The sequence below is a fragment of the Macaca thibetana genome, chromosome 1 (genome assembly GCF_024542745.1).
Source record: "Macaca thibetana thibetana isolate TM-01 chromosome 1, ASM2454274v1, whole genome shotgun sequence".
Classification (NCBI taxonomy): domain Eukaryota; kingdom Metazoa; phylum Chordata; class Mammalia; order Primates; family Cercopithecidae; genus Macaca; species Macaca thibetana.
The window spans coordinates 128,555,046-128,571,727 of NC_065578.1; the positions used below are offsets into that span (position 1 = coordinate 128,555,046).

A 16,682-nucleotide genomic window follows, 5' to 3' on the forward strand; every position below is an offset into this window, starting at 1 on the left:
CCTCCTCCTCCTCCTCCTCCTCCTCCTGATGGAGTTTCACTCTTGTTGCCCAGGACAGAGTGCAATGGGGTAATCTTGGCTCCCTGCAACCTCTGCCTCCCGGGTTCAAGCGATTCTCCTGCCTTAGCCTCCCGAGTAGCTGGGATTACAGGCATGCGCCACCAGGCCTGGCTAATTTTGTATGTTTTTAAGTAGAGATGGGGTTTCTCCATGTTGATCAGGCTGGTATCAAGCTTCCAACCTCAGGTGATCCGCCCGCCTCTGCCTCCCAAAGTACTGGGATTACAGGTGTGAGCCACCGTACCCGGCATGATTCCTTCTTCTAAGAGTCTGGTCATATGGAGAGTGAAAGCCAGTCTGACCTCTCCCCATGGTGCAGAGAGAAGGGCTCCAAGCATCAGTCACAGAGCACATATTTCCTCTACTCTATCCCAAAGGGCATTGTTCTCACTGCCCAACACTCCTGGTTGGCATCAGGGCTTGCCACAGTGTGTCTCAGACTTAAGAACTCTCAGGTGCTCTTAAAGTTGAAAATGATAAGCCCCACTCCAGAAAGAAGTGCCAAGTCCCAGAGTACCAGGGGCAGGAAGGGCAGGAAGGGAAACAGCATTTACCACATACCTCTGTACACTTCACTCCTAGGCCATGTCTCTCTAGACCTTCTGCTCTAATGAGTCTCCCAGGCTCCCTTTCTCCTGGCACCACTTCCAGCTACTAAGATGTCAGGAGTGCCCAGAAGGATCAGGAAGCCGGGACCCAGAAACTTCCCTCTTTCAAGGCTTTCTGTGGAGCTGTCAGACCTTCTCCAGGTTGTCTTAACCACTCCAGGGAAGTCCAGGTTATCAGTTACTGTACCTTCAATCTACTTTCCTCCCTCACTGTAATCTGTCCACTCTGCCCTCACCCCACCCAGAGCTGCTGAGAAGAAAGTGCTATGCCACGGGCTGGGCGTGGTGGCTCACGCCTGTAATCTCAGCACTTTGGGAGGCCAAGGCAGGCAGATCATGAGGTCAGGAGTTCGAGACCAGCCTGACCAATATGGTGAAACCCTGTCTCTACTAAAAATACAAAAATTAGCCAGGCGTGGTGGCACATGCCTGTAGTCGCAGCTACTTGGGAGGCTGAGGCAGAAGAATCTCTTGAACTCAGGAGGCAGAGGTTGCAGTGAGCTGAGATCGCGCCATTGCACTCCAGCCTGGGCAACAGAGCAAGAATCCATCTCAAAAAAATAAAAAAAAAGAAAAAAAGAAAGTGCTGGTTGGGCACAGTGGCTCACGCCTGTAATCCCAGCACTTTGGCAGGCCGAGGCAGGCGGATCACAAGGTCAGGAGATCGAGACCATCCTGGCTAACATGGTGAAACCCTGTCTCTACTAAAAATATAAAAACAAAAATTAGCCGGGAGCGGTGGCAGGCACCTGTGGTCCCAGCTACTCGGGAGGCTGAGGCAGGAGAATGGCATGGGCCTGGGAGGCAGAGCTTGCAGTGAGCCGAGATTGCGCCACTGCACTCCAGCCTGGGCGACAGAGCGAGACTCTATCTCAGAAAAAAAAAAAAGAAAAAAGAAAGTGCTGTGCCTGGGGTGGCTGTGTGCCTGCTTACCACAGGAAAGGGAGGGAGGCAGGTGCTCAGGCCTCTGCAGACGACAATGCTGTTCCCCCATTGGGTAGGTGTCTAAGGAGAGAAAAGGAGAAGCCTAGGAGAGTGGCCACGGCCCTGTGCCCATCTGTGCTCATTGTGTCTGGGAGCAATGGACAGGGAACCCATTAGCCAGCCACCAGGAGAGATCCTCTCCCTCCTTGCCTACAGAGGGGCCCTGTGCCATCAGGTATGTTGGGTGCAAACAGGATGAGCAGATCTATAGGAAGCAGGTCAGAGGCTGAGGGCCATGGCAGGGTCCCTCCCAACCAGTGGCCTCCAAAGCTGAGATGTGGAGGCAGAGGGAGGTTGACAAAAATATTGTGAAAAGCTGGGTGGAGAGAAGAGTAGGATCTGGAGATATACTAGGAAAAGGGGAACAGGGGCTGGAAATAGGACAGAAACTGAGAGGCAGTGAGGGGGAGGCAGGGACACTGGGTGGATATTATGAGCTCTGGAATTCAGGGACCTCCCAGAAGCAAAAAGTTGGTTTGAACTATACCCCCTGTACTCAACGTCTACCTGCTAGCCTTGTCTCAGTTATGCCCACAGGATTGAATTCTTTTTTTTTTTTTTTTTTTTTCGGAGAGAGGATCTCTCTCCCTCTGTCACCCTCAAGCCTCACTGCAGCCTCCACCTCCCAGGCTCAAGCAGTCCTCCCACATTAGCCTCCTGAGTAGCCAGGCCTACAGGTGCATGCCACCACATCCAACTAATTTTTAAAGTTTTGTTTTGCTTTGTTTTAGATGGAGTTTCACTTTTGTTGCCAGGCTGGAATGCAATGGCGCCATCTCAGCTCACTGCAACCTCTGCCTCCTGGGTTCAAGAGATTCTCCTGCCTCAGCCTCCAAAGTAGCTGGGACTACAGGCATGCACCACCACACCCAGCTAATTTTTGTATTTTTAGTAGAGACAGGGTTTCACCATGTTGGCCAGGCTGGTCTTGAACTCCTGACTTCAGGTGATGCACCTGCCTCGGCCTCCCAAAGTGCTGGGATTGCAAGTGTGAGCCACTACACCCGGTCTTAAATTTTTTATAGAGATGGGGTCTCACTAAGTTGCCCAGGATGGTCTCAAACTCCTGGGCCCAGGCGATCCTCCTGCCTTGGCCTCCCAAAGTGCTGGAATTACAGGTGCGAGCCACTGTGCCCAGCCTGCGTGGTTGAATTTGGCAAGATGAAGGAAGTGCAGTGAAGGAAGTGCAGTGAACTGGAGACCTTTGCTTTTCTTCAGTCCCTGTGGATGTTCCTGCTGGAGATGGTGTCCTGTCACCCTAGCCCCATTGACGGGTACCTCAGATCTCAAGATCTTTGTGAAACTTACCCTGGCCCCATTGACAGGTACCTCAGATCTTAAGATCCTTTTGTAACTCACCCTTCTTCCTCCAGCTCAGACCAAACCTCTTCTCAAAGATTTACCCTTTTTCCAGCATCTCTGTCATTTCATTCACAGTCTCTGCCCTCTGTGAAAATGGAATCTGTCTGGCAGTTTCTCCCTCACATCCTCATCCCCACTAACCCTGCCTATGCTATGATGCCAATACTTTTTATTCTGTCCCTCAAAGAGATGAGGTTTAGCAAGGCTTCCTCAACTTCCTCCTAGCAATATTCCCTCCTCCACTGTCTGAAATTCAAACTGGGGCTCCCATCATCGTGTTGCTTCTCTTTCCATTAGATTAACTCTCCTAGCCCCCCTCCCATTTTCCCTTAGCCTCTTGAGCTCAGGAAATGGTGCATGGGAGAGGCCAGGGCTGGGTCTCACACAATGGCTTTATTTAGCTCTCAAATGAGATCACATCATGTCATATCACTGCTTCCGCTGAGCAGAGAGGAGATTCTGAAATAGGTCTGGGATCAGATGCTTGAGATGGGGGAGGGGAGCTGGGAAAGCAGGAAGGGGCTCTAAGAAGTCATTTTACTTGTCTTCCTGCCTCTGGATCAAATGGTCTTCCCACTACTGCAAACCATCAGCGTGTGCTGTCCCTTCCTCCAGGTATAAAACCTCCACAGATTGCACTGGTCATCAAAGATTTCTTAGACATTCTACTGGGAGCTGGAATGGGAATATATAATATTTTAATAGAGAGACATCTGTTATTCAAAACTCTGAGACCATAATTTCTTTAGGATGTTACAGCTTTGAAGTCTGTCAAATTTGCTAGCTCTGCCACTTTCTTTTTTTCTTTTTCTTTCTTTTCTTTTTTTTCTGAGATGGAGTCTTGCTCTGTTGCCCAGGCTGGAATGCAGTGGCACCATCCTGGCTCACTGTAATGTCCACTTCCTGGGTTCAAGCAATTCTTCTGCCTCAGCCTCCTGAATAGCTGGGATTACAAGTGCCTGCCACCATGCCCAGCTAATTTTTGTATTTTTACTAGAGATAGGGTTTTGCCATGTTGGCAGGGCTAGTCTCGAACTCCTGAACTCAGGTGATCCGCCCGCCTCAGCCTCCCAAAGTGCTGGGATTACAGGCATGAGCCAATGCACCTAGCCTAGCTATGCCACTTTCATAAGCCACATAACCTTGGGAACTTAACTTTTTTTTTTGTTGGGACACAGGGTCTGGCTCTGTTGCCAAGGCTGGAGTGCAGCTGTGATCAGAGCTCACTGCAGCCTCAAACTCCTGGGTCAGGCGATCCTCCTGCTTTAGCATCCAGTAGCTGGACTACAGGTATGCACTACCATGCTCTAAGTTAAAAAAAAAAATTTGGGCCCAGTGCGGTGGCTCACGCCTGTAATCCCAACACTTTGGGAGGCTGAGGGGGGCAAATCATGAGGTCAGGAGTTTGAGACCAGCCTGGCCAATATGGTGGAACCCCATCTCTACTAAAAATACAAAAATTAGCCAGGCGTGGTGGCACACACCTGTAATCTCAGCTACTAGGGAGGCTGAGGCAGGAGAATCGCTTGAACCTGGGAGGTGGAGGTTGCAGTGAGCTGAGATCACGCCATTGCACTCCAGCCTGGGCAACTCTGTCTCAAAGAAAGAACAAAATAGGCCAGGTGCGGTGGCTCACACCTGTAATCCCAACAAATGGGAGCCCTAGGCAGGTGGATCATGAGGTCAGGAGTTCAAGACCAGCTTGGCCAACATGGTGAAACCCTGTCTCTACTAAAAATACAAAAATTAGCTGGGCATGGTGGTACGCATCTGTAATCCCAGCTACTCAGGAGGCTGAGGCAAGAGAATAGCTTGAACCCGGGAGGTGGAGGTTGCAGTGAGCCGAGATCGCACCATTGCACTCCAGCCTGGGCAATAGAGTGAGACTTTGTCTCAAAAAAAAAAAAAAAAAAAAGGCCGGGCGCGGTGGCTCAAGCCTGTAATCCCAGCACTTTGGGAGGCCGAGACGGGCGGATCACGAGGTCAGGAGATCGAGACCATCCTGGCTAACACGGTGAAACCCCGTCTCTAATAAAAAATACAAAAAAAAACTAGCCGGGCGAGGTGGCGGGCGCCTGTAGTCCCAGCTACTCGGGAGGCTGAGGCAGGAGAATGGCGTGAACCCGGGAGGCGGAGCTTGCAGTGAGCCGAGATCTGGCCATTGCACTCCAGCCTGGGTGACACAGCAAGACTCCGTCTCAAAAAAAAAAAAAAAAAAAAAAAAATGACACTCCGTCTCAAAAAAAAAAAAAAATTTTTTTTTTAAAGATGGAGTCTCACTGTGTTGCCCAGGCTGGTCTTGAACTCCTGGCCTCAAGTGATGCTCCTGCTTTAGTTTCCCTAAGTGTTGGGTTTCAGATATGAGCTCCTGAGCCCAGCCCAGCTAGCTATTTTTTTTTTTTTTTTTTGAGACAGAGTCTCCCTCTTGTTGCCCAGGCTGGAGTGCAATGGCGCGATCTCGGCTCACCGCAACCTCTGCCTCCCAGGTTCAAGCGATTCTCCTGCCTCAGCCTCCCGAGTAGCTGGGACTACAGGTGCACGCCACAATGTCCAGCTAATTTTTTGTATTTTAGTAGAGACAGGGTTTCACCATGTTGCCCAGGCTGGGTCTCAAACTCCTGAACTCAGGCAATCCACTTGCCTTGGCCTCCCAAACTGCTAGGATTACAGGCATGAGCCACCACACCCGGCCTGCCCAGCCAGCTTTTTTGAGCCTCAGACTCATGTATAAAATGGGAATGAGAAGCTGGGTGAGGTGGCTCACACCTATAATCCCAGCACTTTGAGAGGCCAAGACGGGCAGATCACCTGAGGTCAGAAGTTCGAGACCAGCCTGACCAACATGGTGAAACCCTTTCTCTACTAAAAATACAAAATTAGCTGGGTGTGGTGGCACATACCTGTAATCCCAACTACTCGGGAGGCTGAGGCAGGAGCATTGCTTGAACCTAGGAGGTGGAGGTTGTGGTGAGCCGAGATTGTGCTGTTGCATTCCAGCCTCAGCAATAAAAGCAAAAATCTGTCTCAAAAAAAAAAAAAGGAATGATAAGACCTACTTTGTTTTGGGTGTTTTGTTTGTTTGTCTGTTTGTTTTGAGACAGAGTCTCGCTCTGTCACCCAGGCTGGAGTGCAGTGGTGCGATCTGGGCTTACTGTAACTTCCGCCTCCCGAGTTCAAGCAATTCTCCTGCCTCAGCCTCCTGAGTAGCTAGGACTACAGGCGCCCACCACCACGCCAGGCTAATTTTTGTATTTTCAGTAGAGACAGGGTTTCTCTATGTTGGTCAGGCTGGTCTCGAACTCCTGACCTCAGGTGATCCACCTGCCTCGGCCTCCCAAAGTGCTGGGATTATAGGCATGAGCCACGGTGCCTGGCCTGTTTTGTTTTGGGGATAGGATTGTTACTCTGTCACCCAGGCTGAGTGCAGTGGCACAATGATGGCTCACTGCAACCTTGATTTCTGTCTCAGGTGACCCTTCCACCTCAGCCTCCCAAGTAGCTGGGACTGTAAGTGTGCACCACCATGTCTGGCTGATTTTTTTTGGTACTTTTTAGTAGAGACAGGGTTTCACCATGTTGGCCAGGCTGGTCTCAAACTCCCGGGCTCAACTGATTTGCCTGCCTCAGCCTCCCAAAGTGCTAGGATTACAGGCATAAGCCGCTGGGCCTGTACTTACTTTGTAAGGATGTTGAGAGACTTGATGATAATGTATGCAATGCACCTAGTCCCCATTCCATCTGTTTTTGGTACATATTAGGTGCTCAATAAATACTATTATTATTGTTGTTATTATTACTTAGAGACATAGAGACGGCAGGGTATATTGAAACAGAGAGCTAGAAAGAAGAATGCTTGGCCTGGTGTGGTGACTCACGCCTGTAATCCCAGCATTTTGGGAGGCCAAGGCGGGAAGATCACAAGGTCAAGAGATCGAGACCATCCTGGCCAACATGGTGAAACCATGTCTGTACTAAAAATACAAAAATTGGCCTGGCATGGTGACTCACACCTGTAATCCCAGCACTTTGGGAGGCCAAGGTGGGCGGACAACCTGAGGTCAGGAGTTCGAGACCAGCCTGACCAACATGGAGAAACCCTGTCTCTACTGAAAATACAAAAAAAATTAGCCAGGCGTGGTGGCACATGCCTATAATCCCAGCTACTCAGGAGGCGCATGCCTGTAGTCCCAGCTGCTTAGGAGGCTGAGGTGGACAATCACTTGAACCGAGGAGGCGGAGGTTGCAGTGAGCCGAGAGCATACCACTGCACTCCAGCCTGGCGACAGAACGAGACTCTGTAAAGAAAGAAGGAGAGAAGGCGAGAAGGAGAGAGAGAGAGAGAGAGAGAGAGAAAGAGAGAGAGAATGATGGTGACCTACTGTTTTCTCTTAAAGAGAGAGAGAGAATAAATAACTCATGGGCTGACACTAACATAACTATGATGGGAACAGTTACACACAACTTCTGATGGAAAAGTGTGTATGCAATCAGAGCAAGAAGAGCAAGAAGAAATGAGTGCTTTTCTGTCCTTTGAGACCCTGATGAGCCCTGATAAAGTTCTCCTCTTCAAGGAGAAGAAAGGGATAGAATGGCCTCTGGAAATTTAAAGCAAGGGTTAGCAAACTATAGCCTCTGGGACAAATCTGTCCTGCTATCTTTTTTTAATAGTTGAAAAAAAAATAAAAGAATACTTTGAGACACAAAATTATATGAAATTCAAATTTCAGTGCTTATAAATAAAGTATTTTTGGAATGCAGCCATGCTCAGTCATTTACATATTGTCTATGGCTGTTTTTGCATTATGACAGCAAAGTTGGTAGTTGCAACAGAGAGCCCACAAAGCCTGATGTATAGATATATCCTGAGTCTGGGATCCTAATATGTGTGTGTGTGTGTGTGTGTGTGTGTGTGTGTGTGTATGTTTTTTTTTTTTTTTTTTTTTTGAGATGGAATTTTGCTCTTGTCGCCCAGGCTGGAGTACAATGGTGTAATCTTGGCTCACTGCAACCTCCACCTCCCGGGTTCAAGCGATTCTCCTGCCTCAGCCTCCCAAGTAGCTGGGATTGCAGGCACCTGCCATCACTTCTGGCTAATTTTTGTATTTTTTAGTAGAGATGGGGTTTCACCATGTTGGCCAGGCTGGTCTTAAACTCCTGGCCTCAGGTGATCCACCTGCCTCGGCCTCCCAAAGTGCTGGGATTACAGGTGTGAGCCACTGCGCCCGGCTATATATGTGTGTGTGTGTGTGTGTGTGTGTGTGTGTGTGTACACAGATATATACATATAAAATATATATATGTGTGTGTATATATATATATTAGACAGGGTCTCACTTGGTCGCCCAGGCTAGAGTACAGTAGCGTGACCTCTGCTCACTGCAGCCTTGACCTCCCAAGTTCAAGCAATCCTCCCACCTCAGACTCCCAAGCGAGCTAGGACTACAGGCACACCACACCACACCGGGATAATATTTGTAATTTTTGTAGAAACAAGGTCTCGCTATGTTGCCCAGGCTGGTCTTGAACTCCTGAGCTCAAGCGATATGCCCACCTTGGCCTCCCAAAGTGCTGGGATTACAGTCATGTGCTACCACGCCTGGCCTAAAATATTTGTTAACTGGATCTTTACAGAAAAACTTTGCCAACTCCTAATCTAGAGCAACCGGGTCTCAAAATCTCAGGAAGGAGGAGAAAGGAGAAAAGAGATAAAAGAGGGACATGAAAGGATCACTGCACACCAGGCATTCGGCTATAAGCTTTGGGGAAGAAGGGATATTGAGACATTGAGACCTCAATATAACTACTTCCTTTTTTTTTTTGAGACGGAGTCTTGCTCTGTCTCCCAGGCTGGAGTGCAATGGTGCGATCTCGGCTCACTGCAACCTCCGCCTCCTGGGTTCAAGCGATTCTCCTGCCTCAGCCTCCCAAGTAGCTGGGATTACAGGCACCCACCACCACACCCAGCTAAGTTTTGCATTTTTAGTAGAGAGGGAGTTTCACTGTGTTGGTCAGGCTGGTCTCAAACTCCTAACTTCAGGTGACCCTCCCACCTTGGCCTCCCAAAGTGCTGGGATTACAGGTGTGAGCTACTGCACCCAGCCAACATACCTACTTCCTAAATGTCATCTGAGGCCTATATAGAGAGAGATAATGAGTGCCAACATCCATTTTGTGCCATCCTCACAAATATTTCTTGAAACAGACATTATTATCCCTATTTTACATATGAAGAAACAGGCTGCATAGAGAGCTTAAGTAACTGGCTGGGGGTCACAGAGCTGATAGGAGGCGGAGATGAGTTTTCAAAGCTGATCCATCACATTATGGAGCCTGAATTCTTTTCTGAAACCAGAAAACAAGCTCTCAAAGAAAGCAAGTGGCTAGCTTTTTTTTTTTTTCTGAGACACGGCCTCGCTCTGTTGCCCAGGCTAGAGTGTAGTGGCACGATCTCGGCTCACTGCAACCTCTGCCTCCCAGGTTCAAGTGATTCTCCTGCCTCAGCCTCCTGAGTAGCTGGGATTACAGGCGTGCACCACCACACCTGGCTAATTTTTGTAATTTTAGTAGAGACAGTGTTTCACCATGTTGACCAGGCTGGTCTTGAACTCCTGACCTCAAGTGATCCACCCATCTTGGCCTCCCAAAGTGCTGAGATGAAATTACAGACCTGAGCCACTGTGCCCAGCCTATCAAGTGGCTAGCTTTTTTTTTCCTTTTTTTTTTTTTTTTTTTTTTTGAGATAGTCTTGCTCTGTCACCAGGCAGGCTGGAGTGCAATGGCGCGATCTCGGCTCACTGCAACCTCCGCCTCCTAGGTTCAAGCAATTCTCCCACCTCAGCTTCCCAAGTAGCTGACATTACAGGCACCCGCCATTGTGCCTGGCTAATTTTTGTATTTTTGTAGAGATGGGGGTTTCACAATATTGCCCAGGCTGGTCTTGAACTCCTTACTTCAGGTGATCTACCCACTTCAGCCTCCCAAAGTGCTGGGATTACAGGTATGAGTCACCACACCAGGCCAAGTGGCTAGCTTTGAAAGAAATCTGGCAACATTATTTTTACCCACCTCATTCCTACCTCCCTGACCCCAGCCAAAGAAACGAAGCAGCTTCCAAAAGAAATGAGATAGGGGTCCCAAAGAAGTTCAGTGTATCCTTTCTGCTCCCTGTGTTAGCTTAGACCCCTGAATGAGGTGATGGGGCACAGGCAGGTCTCTGGTTATGTTTGCTGCCAGCGAACACTGAACATGGGGGAGGAACTGCTGACAGCAACCAAACAGCCAGGTGCTGTTGCTTGGAGGCAATGCTGGCTGGCCCTTTCGCAGTCTGAGAAGCTTTGAGTCTGGCTCTGGGATCCTAAATCTAGCGAGGTGGCCAATAGTGGAGACGACCCAAGAGAATCGGATAATAAAGGCTGAGGAGGAAAGGAGAGGCCAAATGACATGTTGTACTGGCTCTCCTCCAAATCTCCTGGCCCTGGGGGTGGGACACAGGGTCACAAAAACTCTTTGATGGTTCAAAATTTAACCTAACATTTCTTCTCCTGTAGAAAGTAAACCATTAATCCAACAGTGCCCTGCAAAGAAGGCTAAAGCAGAGCTTCTCTTCGCCTCAGATAAAGAAGGCTCCAGGAGCTACAATTCCTTCCCATGTGCTCCCTAGACACCCCATTCCAAGACAGGAGCACCCAAGTCTCTGATACCTTCCTGCTTCACCCGTCTGCCTGACTTGGCTGAACGCTGGTGTCCTGGAACTCATTCTCCTTCTCTGACTTTCCTGTCCACTGTCAGAGAGTAGTGCCACAATTCCAAAAAGGAAAGCAAAGTAAAAGATATAGAGGATCCATTCATTCAGCAAAGATTATTTTAGCACCTTTTAAGTGTCAGGCACAGAGAAGAGGACCCAGAAGAGTCTATGCACAAATACAATGGTGGGCCCTGGCTACCATCCCTTAGTGGGGCAGAGGCCAGTATGGGCAAAAGCCATCTGTCGTATCAGCTTCCGGGTTGTCTCCTGAGAGGCATTATCATCTGTACTTAGTTCTGGAATTTCAAGGCGTCCCCAGCCCCCTAATCTAACCACACACCCCTCTACTAAGTCAGCCACAGGCATCTCAGACACTCTCCCTAAATCATCCCCATGTCCTTGATGTACCAGGTTCATAAGTCAGTCAGGAATTTTGCTGCTCTGGGCTTCCAAGTGTGACCACCTTTTTTTTTTTTTTAATTGGTTAGTAAACTGAACTTAGGGACCCTGCCCTCTTCCGTTCTGCTGGACCTGTAGCTGTATGCTTATTCTACCAGGGGCTTGGGACCCAGACTAACCCTTTATTTGTGGGGGATAGAGAAGAAAAGGGTCAAGACCAACCAGTCCTCTTCTACCTCCTGCCAGTTTCCTGGCATGTGTTCTGGGTGCCATGCCAGACAGGTGGGGCAAGAGAGGGTCTGAGGGCAAGGACCCAGGAAAGGAAAGAGGGAAACTCACCAGACCTGGGAGATATCCCAAAGATGGGAGACCTGTTTCTGCCCTCAGTTGGTGACTTCAGTGTGGGAAAAAGTCCTGCTTCAGGTGGCCCCTTTAAGAACCAGTCCAGCACCTTGGTGGGGGTCCCCTCTCTCTTGGTCCTTTTAAGGGAGCTGCTCATGGTCCAGAAGTTTGCATAAGGGGGAACTCATTCCAGTACAGACCAGCTGCCTCTTCATCCACTGCAGCCCTTCCCTTCCCCGCCCTACTTCAAACACCCTAAACAGTGCTGTGCCCAGGCCCTTAACTCTTTCAGTGCCACTACTGATCCCAGGGACTCCTGGGTCCCTCTGTCTTCAGCATTCCCTGAACACAGGGCGGCTACAGAATTCAGACTTGTGTGGAAACAGGTACCAGAAGCCATGCTGGGGTCACCCTGAGGAGAGAGTATACGGGAACCTGACACTCCAGGGAAGGTTCATCCTTCCTCCAACAGGGTCAGGGAGAAACTGGGGAGGGGAGAAAGCGGACATCTCCAGGAAAGAAACAGCTGCAGCTGGAAACCCACTTCACAGCAGGGTCCTCAGCGGGGTCAGTGGCGTCCTTTGCCCTCTCAAATTAGGCTTCACAACTGATTGTTGGCCGGGCATGGTGGGTCATGCCTATAATCCCAGCACTTTGGGAGGCCGAGGCGGGCTGATCACTTGAGGTCGGGAGTTAGAGACCAGCTTGGCCAACATGGAGAAACCCCGTTTCTACTAAAAATATAAAAATTAGCCGGGGGTGGTGGTGTGCACCTGTAATCCTAGCTACTGGGGAGGCTGAGGCAGGAAAATCGCCTGAACCGGGGATGCAGAGGTTACAGCCAGCCGAAATCACGCCACTGTAATCCAGCCTGGGCAACAGAGCAAGATTCCATCTCAAAACAAACAAACAAACAACAATAAAAAAAACCTGATTGTTTGTCCCTTTAAGAGGCAGGTTACAGCAATGGAGGAGGAAAGATTGTATTTTTTTGTGATGAAAGTACAGGGTGGAGCGGTTACAAGGGCAGCTGCACTGAGAAGGGCCCTAGTGTCAGCACCAGGAACAAGGGTGACCAAGGAACTCAGCATATCCGGGGCTCATGGCTTGTTGTGGATACCAGGCAGCAGTATATTTGACCAGCTCCCCCACTCTCTTCCCAGATAACAGCTTCTGGGGCGGGGCAGTGGCTGACTCACCTTCACTGCTTTCCCTGGGGCAGAGGACAGCTGGGGCTGACGTCGGACTTCCTGAGGTAACGGAGAGCCCTCTTTGCCTCCTGTGGGCTAGTAGAAAGGGCATGTTAGAGCTGGAAGATCTTGGCTGCCTCTGCCAAGTCACTAGTTACAGGACCTTGTGTCACCTATTTAGCCTCATCCCCTTATCTGTAGAATGCAGATGTTAAATGAGACATGTGAGAACAGTGGAACATACATGCTGGGTCCGTAATAAATAAATATGCTAGCTGCCACTGGTGGGCAACCTTGGACAAGCCGCTTCACCCTGTGTCTTTCCTGATCTATTAAATGAGAGCATCAAATTAGGTAATCTATGGTTTATCCTTACTCAAAAATTCTCTCTGTCGGTGAGTGGAAGAGAGCAGCTGCTGCCGGATGTAGAACTGTGTGTGCCCTTCCCCACCTGGCTGGATCTCACCCACACGATGAGAAAGTGACAGTGGTTGTTCCTCATGTTCCTCACTGCATAAGAACAAAGGGGTAATACCTGCCCTATCATACCGGTGAGGGGTCCTCAAAAATCCTCTAAACAATTTCATGATTGTGCAGACGAGGAAACAGGCTCCAAGAGGCAGAGTTATTTTATATATACTTTATATATATATTAATTTTTATTTTCCATTGAGATAGGGTCTCACTCTGTCACCCAGGCTGGAGTGCTGTGGCATGATCATGGCTCACTGAAGCCTTGAACTCCCAGGCTCAAGCAGTCCTCTTGCCTCAGCCTCCTGAGTAGAAAGGGGCATGATTTACCCAAGGTCATACAGCCAGTGAGTGATGGAGTTGGGGCTGGGACCCAGTACTCCTGCCTCTGGCATACGCTGCTTCTCCTACTCTTAGCTGCTCTCTCAAGGGACTAAGCCTTGGTAACTGCTCATCCTTTCACTGAATCGCTCCATTACTTCCAGTTTTCCAGAAATTATTATTATTATTATTTTTTGAGATGGAGTTTCGCTTTTTTGTCCAGGCTGGAGTGCAATGGCACAACCTTGGCTCACTGCAACGGCACAATCTTGGCTCACTGCAACTTCTGCCCACCCGGTTCAAGTGATTCTCCTGCCTCAGCCTCCTGAGTAGCTGAGATTATAGGTGTCCGCCACGACGCCCGGCTACTTTTTGTATTTTTAGTAGAGACAGGGTTTTGCCATTTTGACCAGGCTGGTCTTGAACCCCTGACCTCAAGTGATCCACCCACCTCGGCCTCCCAAAGTGCTGAGATTACAGGCGTGTGCCACTGCGCCCGGCCTGTAGAAATTCTTATACCTGTTTCCCACTTACTTTCTTCGAGTGCCAAAGTCGAGTACAGGAAGGGGGCGGAAATCAAGGCACCTGGCTCCTCCTGGTACCAGGGTGGGGTGTGTGGGTGAGCTGATGCCAGCTGAAAGTCTGCACAATGAGGGAGGGCTGGAGGGCTGGTCTCCAGGGGTGGGGGCACCTGGAACACGCTGGTGGCTGACCTACTGTCTGTATTGCCTTTTAGGGAGGAGCTTCAGTTTGGGTACCCAGCCTCCAGGAAGGATGTGGGATCAGTGCTTACTTTCCTCTCCGCTCACAGATCTGCACACAATCCTGAGATCAAGGTTCACACCTCCCTAGGGTGGTTTTCAGTTAGAGCGGAGGAGTGTTGTCTGCCACTCATCCTCCTATTAAATTACCTCAAGAAGTTAAGAGGGCTCAATCCTAAAGCCAACTATTCCAGCTAAGACTTTCTGTCTATAGATTTTAGAGGCTCTTATATTCTCCAACACCACTACTTAAGGGAGGTTCACATTCCATCCTGACTCCAAGAAAGTTGATCTCTTAGATGACGAGATGACGTATCTAGCTGTGGCCTTTTTTCAAGGTGCCTGTGACACCAACTGTCTTCACAATGCTTCTCTTGTCATCTGTGTCAGGCCCGGGTTTCCCTCCTAGTCACCTTCTCCATGACAAGGGCCAGGACACAAAGTGCTGAGTTTTGTGAGGAAAAGGTACAATAAAGATGCCCCCAGCTTTTGGGAAAGGAGCACCTCTCAGAGTTCAGATTAAGGAAGGAATCTTATACAGACAGTCCCCGACCTAAGATTTGACTAAGATTTTAGACTTCACAAGAGTGTGAGAGCCATACACGTTCAGTAGAAACCCTTTTCCAAGTACCATAAAACCATTCTGTTTTTCACTTTCAGTACCGTAGTCAATAAATTACACGAGATAGTCAACACTTTATTATAAAATAGGCTTTGTGGGCCAGGCACAGTGGCTCACGCCTGTAATCCCAGCACTTTGGGAGGCTGAGGTGGGTGGATCATTTGAGCTCAGGAGTTCAAGATCAGTCTGGCCAACATGGTGAACCCCAATCTCTACTAAAAAATACAAAAATTAGCCGGGCGTGGTGGCACGTGCCTGTAGTCCCAGCTACTCAGGAGGCTGAGGCAGAATTTCTTGAACCTGGGAAGTGGAGGTTGCAGTGACCTAGATTGGGCCACTGCACTCCAGCCTGGGCAAGAGTGAGATTCTGTCTCGGAAAAAAATAAAATAAAACACAAAAATTAGCTGGGCGGCCGGGCGCGGTGGCTCAAGCCTGTAATCCCGGCACTTTGGGAGGCCGAGGTGGGTGGATCACGAGGTCAGGAGATCGAGACCATCCTGGCTAACACGTGAAACCCCGTCTCTACTAAAAAAAATACAAAAATCAGCCGGGAGCGGTGGCGGGCGCCTGTAGTCCCAGCTACTCGGGAGGCTGAGGCAGGAGAATGGCGTGAACCCGGGAGGTGGAGCTTGCAGTGAGCTGAGATCCGGCCACTGCACTCCAGCCTGGGGGACAGAGCGAGACTCCGTCTCAAAAAAAAAAAAAAAAAAAAAAAATTAGCTGGGCATGTGGCGGGCACCTGTAATCCCAGCTACTAGGGAGGCTGAGGCATGAGAATCACTTGAACCCGGGGGGTGAAGGTTGCAGTGAGCTCTGGCAGGGAAGAGGTGCCTGGATCCCTTGAGTTGGGCTCTAAGCATGACGTATAGAAAGGCAGTGACTTTTGCTGCTGCAGCAGTGGGGAGAAGCCACTCTGAGCTGACTCTGTCCAACCCAGGAATGCTGATTCCTTCCTTAATCTGAACTCTGAGAGGTGCTCCTTTCCCAAAAGCTAGGGGCGTCTTTATTGTACCTTTTCCTCACAAAACTCAGCACTTTGTGTCCTGGCCCGCGTCATGGAGAAGGCGACTAGGAGGGAAACCCAGGCCTGACACAGATGACAAGAGAAGCATTGCACCACTGCACTCCAGCCTGGGTGACAGCGTGAGACTCCGCCTCAAAAAATAAATAAAAATAATAAAATAGGCTTTGTGTTAGATGATTTTGCCCAACTGTAGGCTAATGTAAGCGTTCTGAGCATGTTTAAGGTAGGCTGGGCAAAGTTATGATGTTTGGTATGTTAAGTGTATTAAATGCATTTTCAACTTAAAGCATTTTCCATTTACACCAGGGTTATCTCCTGATATGCATATCACATAAACCTATCAGACATAACCCTACTGGAAGTCAAGGAGCACCTGTATTACCTTCCAGAGTTATGAAGTTTACCCTATTCTCTAAGCCAGAATCCCCCCCGCCCATAGGTTAACTCATTATATTTTCCATGGAGACTACACAGATGGAAAATCTCCTTCAGAGGATAACACTCCATAGTTCTAGAGTGCAAGATGATGTGTATCAGACTAGCTCCCTTTCCCTTCCCCACACCTGTTCTCAACCCCAAGCCTCTGACTCATTGGCCTTTCCTCCCCATTCTCCTGAGCAAGTCCCAGGTTTCCACCAGGAACACAATGAACAAAAGCAAATATATCCTCCTTGCCTCTAACCTGGCCAGTCCTGGGATGTCCAAGCTGCAGCCCCTGAAAGAGGGATGTGAGCTGGCAGAGGGCTACTCCATTTGGAGCCTCCCGTTGTCTCCATGTTCTTTTCATCCTCCT

The 16,682-nt window shown here is 49.3% G+C and overlaps 2 protein-coding genes across 7 annotated transcripts in view; one reads left to right on the forward strand and one right to left on the reverse strand.

Annotated features, from left to right (window-relative positions):
• Positions 1-12,785, reverse strand: part of ARHGEF2 (Rho/Rac guanine nucleotide exchange factor 2) — a 69,264-nt gene extending 56,479 nt beyond the window's left edge. For 2 of the 5 annotated variants that reach the window (XM_050752481.1, XM_050752473.1), the window contains exon 1: positions 12,699-12,785. The gene's annotated coding sequence lies outside the window, so the exon portion shown is untranslated. Of the gene's footprint in view, positions 1-11,496; positions 11,595-12,698 lie in introns of those variants that run through there. The other 3 variants (XM_050752463.1, XM_050752456.1, XM_050752485.1) reach the window with 3 other exon arrangements.
• LAMTOR2 (late endosomal/lysosomal adaptor, MAPK and MTOR activator 2) overlaps positions 1-16,682 on the forward strand; it is a 334,290-nt gene that overhangs the window by 262,869 nt on the left and 54,739 nt on the right. The window lies entirely within an intron of this gene.